We start from the raw sequence: 7,819 nt of genomic DNA, 5'->3' as shown, positions 1-7,819 counted from the left end.
TTCTGTTATTCTGCACCTGTTTACTGTTAATATGCTTAATAATGATCTGATGCATTTACTGAAGATTAAGCTAACTGAATTATAAGATCTCTGGATATACGCGAGTTTCATTAGACACAGTAGCGTGTACACGCGGGTTCACTTAATTGAAGTAGCGTATATGTTTCTGAGTATGAAATTGAAAAGTTTGATTGATCTGATAATACTGATTCACCGCCCCCCCCTCTCAGTATTATTTCCAACAATTGGTATCAGAGCGGGTCCTTTGGTAGAAGCTTGATCGCTTGAAGGAGATCCGTGGAACAATGGGAAAGAAGCTTAAGAAGAAAGCTCATAAGAAGAAGAAGACATCTCAGAAGATCTATGACAGTGGGAGAGTCGATTGGGGATTAGGTATAAGAAGTTCTTCAGATTCAGAATCAGATTCAGAATCATTATCAGGTATGAATGTGTTATCCTCTGATGTTCCTGCTATATTTCCTTGTGAAAGTGATGGAAGTGATAGTGAAACTACTGAACATGCTTTTATGGGTGAGCAAGAAAAGTATCAAATAGAGGCATTATTTAGAAGGCTTACAGACAAAGTTAAAGATCAACAAGATCTATTGAACAAAAGGGAATGTGCTTTCAAAGAAGAAGTTACCGAACTAAAGGCCCAACTAGAAGAAGGAAACAAGGTAAGAAAGCTACTCAAGGACAAGGAAGACCAATGTCAAAAATTGCAGCATGAAGTGACATCATTAAGAAAAGAAGTCAACGAAAGAAGCACAACCATCAAGAAACTCAAAGATAGATCCAGCTACTATGAAAATCTTGAAGCTACAATCCCCTCACTAAAAGGAGATCTTGAAGAATCAAAGAAGCAGAATACAGATCTACTCCAAGCTATTGCAAAACAAGAAAACGAAGTCACCAGCTTAAAATCTCAACTAGAATGTGCCTTCCGAGTTCGTCAAATGCAGCAGGATCTGAATGAAGAACAAGAAAAGGAGATTCTCAAACTAAGGCATCAGTTGGAAGAAGGAAGGAAAGATGGAGAAGACATGAAGAAGCAATGTCTAGAAAAGGAGGAACAACTTCAAGTTGAGGTAAATATCTTGAAAGGTAAAATAGAAGAAAAGGATAAGCTTTTACGATTTCAAGATAGTTCTAAAGTCTTGGATGATATTCTTAGTAGTCAAAGGTCCCCTGCTATAAAGACTGGTCTTGGTTTCCATGAATCTGTTGAAGGTGAATCTAGTTCACAAGGTGAGGCAAGGAACTCTAAAGAGAAATCCAAAATGATCAACAAGGAGATGAAAGGTCAATCTCATCATCAACCAAGGAAAGAAAGTCTTCAAAGAAAATCTTTTACTCCTCCTATGAATAATATTGAATGTTATGTATGTCATAATCTTGGACATGTTGCAGCTAGATGTAGAAGAAGAAGAGTTCAAGACTATTATGCGGACAGGTCATCTCAATCAAGGTACTTTAATGGATATTGCTTTGCTTGCAATATGTATGGTCACAAAGCTGCTAATTGCTACAGAAGGAACATGAAACATGTTAGATGTTATGCATGTAACAAGCTTGGACATATAGCAAAGGAATGCAGGAACAAAGGATGGACATCACACCAAAAGGAGAAAACCTCATCACACTTGAAGATATGGAGGAAGAAGGAAGTACAGTCAGCACAATGTACTGAGACACAGCACAGCACAGACATATCAGACTCAGGGGGAGCTGAAAGTGTAAAACTTCAGTGTTCTGAATCTCATACGCAAGTTCCTTAAAGGGAAGTCACGTATATACGCGAGTTAGACACTGCAAAGTCGCGTATATGTCAATCTGAGGAAAAGCAGTGGGGACAGGATCAGAAAAAGGATCTGATATGATTCAGTCTGTTATTTGCTCTATTGGTTACAGTCTGCTGAGGATGTGTGGAAATGTTTTGTTACTTGTATGATGTCTAGAAGTGTTTTTGATCCTAACTTGAGGATGATGATGTTTTGATGCTTATTGCTGATATATGCATGATCAGATCTAACAGATGGCACTGGTTTAGGGGGGAGCATATGCCTTTAGTAATTCGTTGTTGGCATTATGGTTAATAATCCTTGGTGATGATTCTTATATGGCTAAATGATATATCTTCCTGTGATGTGGTTGTGAGTTGTCTATGATAAACTCTCATATGATTCTTGAAGTTACATAGAAGATGTTCAGATCAGATTTATGGTTGATTCTTTGATGATGCATATATGGTGCTTACATGGTGATCTTCATAAGGACAAGGAGAAGTACAAAGCTTGAATACACATCTTCCTCACTTGATGATGAGTCACTTATATACTGCTGTTGTCATATGCATAAAGATCATACAGTTATGATGCAGGCACTCATGTGAATAAGGATTGTTGCTGATGATGATATCAAGAAGCTTTGTCAAAAGAGTTTGAGCTCAAGATACATAGTGCTGATACATGGATGACTCCTCAATGTCACTTTGTTGGAGACATGATGATGAGTTCATATCTATATGATGATAGGTTGATACTTACATATGTTGGTTGATGCAGATGTTCCCAAGTAATGATACTTGGATCATGTAGAGCTTGATGAAATGGCTATGGTGGTTTCACACATGTGAATGACTCTGAATTCTGTTCAAAGGGATGAATTGATGCAGACATACCTTGTTATAGGTTGATGACCTATTCTCTACAGGACATTTACAGGTTGCTGATATGGAAATTTGTGTACGCATGTTGTGTAAAGGATATCCGCGTGCATACGCCGTTTTACAAGGGGATAGTCGCGTATATGGTGTACGCGTGTTGCGTAAGGGATATCTGCGTATATACGCCTGTTTATGTGTATACAGACGCGTATATGGAGAGTTGAAGGAAATCAGCAGGGACAGATGTTGGTTGCAGAAAGTCTGATATAGGTCTGACAGAGATCATCTGGCACAGGTTCAGGGGGAGCAGATAATCTTCCAATGATGCATTGTTGGCATTATCTTAAAGCTTTTGGTTCTAGTTCACATTTGGTGTTGATTTCAGGAGAAACAAAGGCGAAAGGAGAACAGAAGGATCTCTTGGTTGCTGATCTGAATGGTGATTATCAGATGCTGCTGGTGACTTTCATAAGTCTTGGTCTAGTTCTTACGTCTCTATGTCATATATCTCTTTTGTGGTATCTCTTTCATGGTGTCAAGGTCATGTAACGACCTATTTTGGTTTCCCCACTATGCCTGGGATGATTGATGTAATGTGATTGGTTGTCATATGTAAAATTTTGTTGTATATCCTCACTTAGTTGAGAGATGGATGTATGTATGAGTCCTAAGTGATAGGAAGGTCCTTTATGATGTATAGAGTCATGTTCTTCTTGAAGAACATCTTTTGCAGATCTTGCCTACAGTCAGGAAAAGCATGTACAACACACTTCAGCGGTACAAAGATTCAGCATGTACTCAGGGGGAGTATGAACAGATTGGTACACCTTGGCATATACAAAGGGGTAGACTATTCAGAGATTTCAGCAGGTACTCAGGGGGAGTATGGACAGTGGAATGATTCAGCAAAGGAAGAGAATATCTTGGTCCACCCTTTGCCCTTGATGTCAAAGGGGGAGAGTGACTTGGTGTTGTTGCCATCAAGTCCAAAGGGGGAGATTGTTGGCATTATGATGCATGTGTTGTACTTGATGGCAACCCTCTCATAGAAGAATATCTCACTTATGTATAACTGGGTGAATCTTCAGAAGAGATATCAGATGTGACTGATGGAGGACAGCTCAAAGGAATCAGATGATGAATCTTCAGAAGAGATATCAGATGTGACTGATGGAGGACAGCTCAAAGGAATCAGATGATAGTTCTAAGTGTGACAAGTTAGCTTTGCCATCAAGTCCAAAGGGGGAGATTGTTGGCATTATGAGATAAGTGTTGTCCTTGATGGCAAACCTCACTGATGACAAATCATAGTACAGAAGGTCAGCAGCAAGGAATTGATGATCAGACAGAAGGTCAGCAGCAAGGAATTGATGATCAGACTATAAGAAGAAGAGAAAGTTCATACACGCAGGTTCGTTAAGCCCAAGTCGCGTGTACACGCTGGTTGGCTTCAGCAAAAGCGCGTGTATGTGGAAAAGTACCTTTGGTCCATGGCGGTTATTCCTTGGAAGTTGTGCCTATGGTTTTGGACCTTGGCGTCTCGGCGGACGTGTTGATCCCTAGTTTTGAAGTTGATGGTATTGAATCTCTATGGTTTTGGCCCTTGGTATTGAACAAGGCCTAAGGCTATATAAGGAGAAGGAAACCATTAGGCAAGTGCATCTGAAATGTCTTGAATATCTGATAAAGCATTAGATCCAGAATGCAGGGTTATGGGTTGATGATGCATTGCTTGATCTGAGCTAAGGAGAGATCTCACCGGTTGATGGAGAACTAGATCTAAGGAGAGATCGGGATCAAATGGTTTGAAATGAACTATCTTTATGATGCTTATTCTAGATCTACATACTGACGCATGTATTGTTCTATAAATGTTATGAGTATGACTGATGTCTGGTACAGCTGCAAGTTATGAGAAATTATTTTTAGATCTGTACGCGGGTTGTCTTTGGCAAAAGCGCGTATACACGCGGGTTTGATTCATCGAAGTAGCGTATACATTGTAAAGCTTGATATTTGAAGTTGCAGATGGATCTGATGGTTATTACAGAGTTCTGTGTCTGCTCTGTGTTCTGGTGACTGTTGTTAACAGGGTTTCAGTGATTCAGAGTTTGATGATTGTTTTGAGCTTCAATGATAGTTATGGGTCCAGTATGAAAATTGGATGAAAAGTGGCCTTGCAGATTATGTGTTGTGCTTCAGTGTATCCAGTCTGAAAATTGATGAAACGTGATACCTGGAGGTGAGAAGATTGTAGGCAAGCACCTACGTACTAGTATCTAAGCTAGTACAAAAGCTAAAGGAGATCTTTGGAGCATTGTAGCAGGTAGTAGCCTGCGTACTAGTAAATGGATCGGCTAGTACAAGAGCAAAGGGGGTTGTAGCTCCCGTACTGGTATAAGACTGCACCAGTACAAATATTGTAAAAGGATTTTCTTATTAAGAAGAAGATTGAGATGACTTGCAGCAGGTGGTTTTCACCCACATTGGGTTTCCACCTTATATCTTTGTGTTCATGTGTGTGGCTCTTATGTGATGTTCTGTTCTGTTATTCTGCACCTGTTTACTGTTAATATGCTTAATAATGATCTGATGCATTTACTGAAGATTAAGCTAACTGAATTATAAGATCTCTGGATATACGCGAGTTTCATTAGACACAGTAGCGTGTACACGCGGGTTCACTTAATTGAAGTAGCGTATATGTTTCTGAGTATGAAATTGAAAAGTTTGATTGATCTGATAATACTGATTCACCCCCCCCCCCTCTCAGTATTATTTCCAACAGTCAAAACCAGGAAATGGGCATTAGACAATAGTGAAGCGGGTTTTAAGGTATTTGTGTGGCATTAGTGATTATGGTTTGTGCTACCAAGGAAGACCAGGACTGGACAGAGTTTTGGACATTCGCGGCTTTGTTTATGCAGGTTGGGATGGATATTTGGATTGAAGAAGATCTACAAGTGGGTATGTTTTTAACCTATTTGGAGGATCATTCAGCTGAGTGAGAAAGAGACAGTTTTTAGTGGCACTTTTAACTACAAAGATTGAATACATGGTAGCCACTCATGCAAGCAAGGAAGCAATTTGGTTGCAGAGATTGTGTTTAAGTATGGGGTTGGTACAACGAGCTATAAGGATAGATTGTGATAGCCAAAGTGAAAATTTCTTGGCAAAGAACCCTACTTATCATTCAAAGACAAAGCACATTGATATTCAATATCACTTTGTGAGGGATATGGTTGAAGACAATAAGGTGTTGATGGTAAAGGTGGACACTTTGAAGAATGTTGCAGATGAATTGACAAAGTCTGTGAGAACTAATAATTTTTCTTGGTATAGAGAAAAAATTGGCATTACAACCTTGGATCAATGACAATGCACTCCTGCGGCCCCTTGTGTGAAAAGAAATCAACAATTCAAAGAGTGTTGGGTATGTGTTATATTCTTTCCACTACTAGCCCTGAAAAAAAAATTGGGGGCGGTTTTGTGCATGGTTTTCACACATGGTTTTGGGCATGATGGTTTTCTTCCCATGGTATTTTGTAGATTTGGTCAAGGGGAATACAATTATGTTCTAATCCAGGGTTAGTGGATTGGTGTCTATGAATGCTTCGACATGTATATATATGTTTTGTAACATTGAAAGGAATATAATGAAAAATCAATCTAGTAGTCTCAGTTTTGGGATCTAGGAGAAAATCTCTATGTATATTTGTTTTATGTTCTCGCCATTATGTATTTTTTTATATTTGAAGAATTCATTTGCAGGTATTTCTCTACAAGATTAAAACCTACAAATTTTATCTGAAATTATGTCACCATAAAATCTTTGATACTATAAATGGGTTTCATCTGTAACTCATTAACTGATTGGATTCATCTTAAAACCATGTATTAACCTTATTCATGGTTTGACAAATGTTTAAAATCTTGAAACCTTGAAGGCTAACTCAATAATTACACCTTCTATCCTAATAAGGAGGCCCAAAATCACATAACCAAATATGATCTAAAACGTTAGGAGTACCCACTGTTATTACTATTTTGGTGGAAAGTTGAGTTGGCCCCATTGGATAATCTAGGGAAGAGGGGATATCACAAAGCTTTCCTTTCGAAAAATAAAGCATTTAAAAGCCTAAATTTCACCATGGCCTATAATGCATAATACAACTCATTGGCAATAATAAAACCCTTAGCAAGCTTTTGAATGAATGATAGAGAAGACTCAGTTTGTAAACATGGAAGAGCATGGGTAGAGCATGGACTGTTAAACCCTAATAAGGTTTTGTCACCTGTTAAACCCTAATATGTTCAATGAATTATGGCAAGCAAAGAAGATGAATAATGGTGAAATTATTAAGGGAAATTACATAGAAGTGCTTACCACCATCTTTCATCTAATACTCCTATATAATACTCTCTTGGTTTTGTCATGCTCCACTTGTTTTTAACCTGGTGCCCTCGTGCAAATCCTAGAGATACAACGCCTCTAGACGATGTAAACCTAGTACACAAATTCATTTCCCTTGCCTCAACATCCAAGGTTTGTTTCCTAGACACAAAAATAGGTAATTTTACTCTGATTCTTCATTTGAAACCTAATATTGTATGTGGATTGACATTAAAAACACATACAACAGTAATTAACCATTAGGACACTAAAAAATTCTCTTTGTAGAATTTTAAACAAAAAAATATTGCTAATTGACCAAAATATGTAAAATTGAAAGGGTTCATTTTTAACCAGAATGAATTTGAGGCCAAGTAGAGCTGATAGAGCATCAATTTCAATTGGATCACTACCCAATTGCATATGTTTCTATCCAAAAGGATTGAAAAATCGTGATCAAATGGATTTTCGAAGTTCCCATAAGGTGTAAAACAACTTTTAGGGTCACTTATGGCAGAATTGATAATAATAACTCACTACATCAAATAGAAATGAACAACTATATATCTAATATATAATATATAATATATAAGATATAATATATAATATATTATGTATAACGTATAATATATTATATATTAATATTTTAAATATCTTATATGCACCTCACATGTGTTCCTAAATGGGCTTAAAGGCACTCCCCTCCACTTTCATCTTTGAATAGACCTTAGTGAGATTTGAACTTGGATGAGCAAGGGAAA

The sequence above is a fragment of the Pinus tabuliformis genome, chromosome J (genome assembly GCF_031772625.1).
Source record: "Pinus tabuliformis cultivar Carrire ecotype Pingquan chromosome J, CPIR1, whole genome shotgun sequence".
In the NCBI taxonomy this organism is placed as follows: Eukaryota; Viridiplantae; Streptophyta; class Pinopsida; order Pinales; family Pinaceae; genus Pinus; species Pinus tabuliformis.
The sequence above is the reverse complement of the archived record's forward strand: the minus strand, read 5'-3'. Positions refer to the sequence as shown.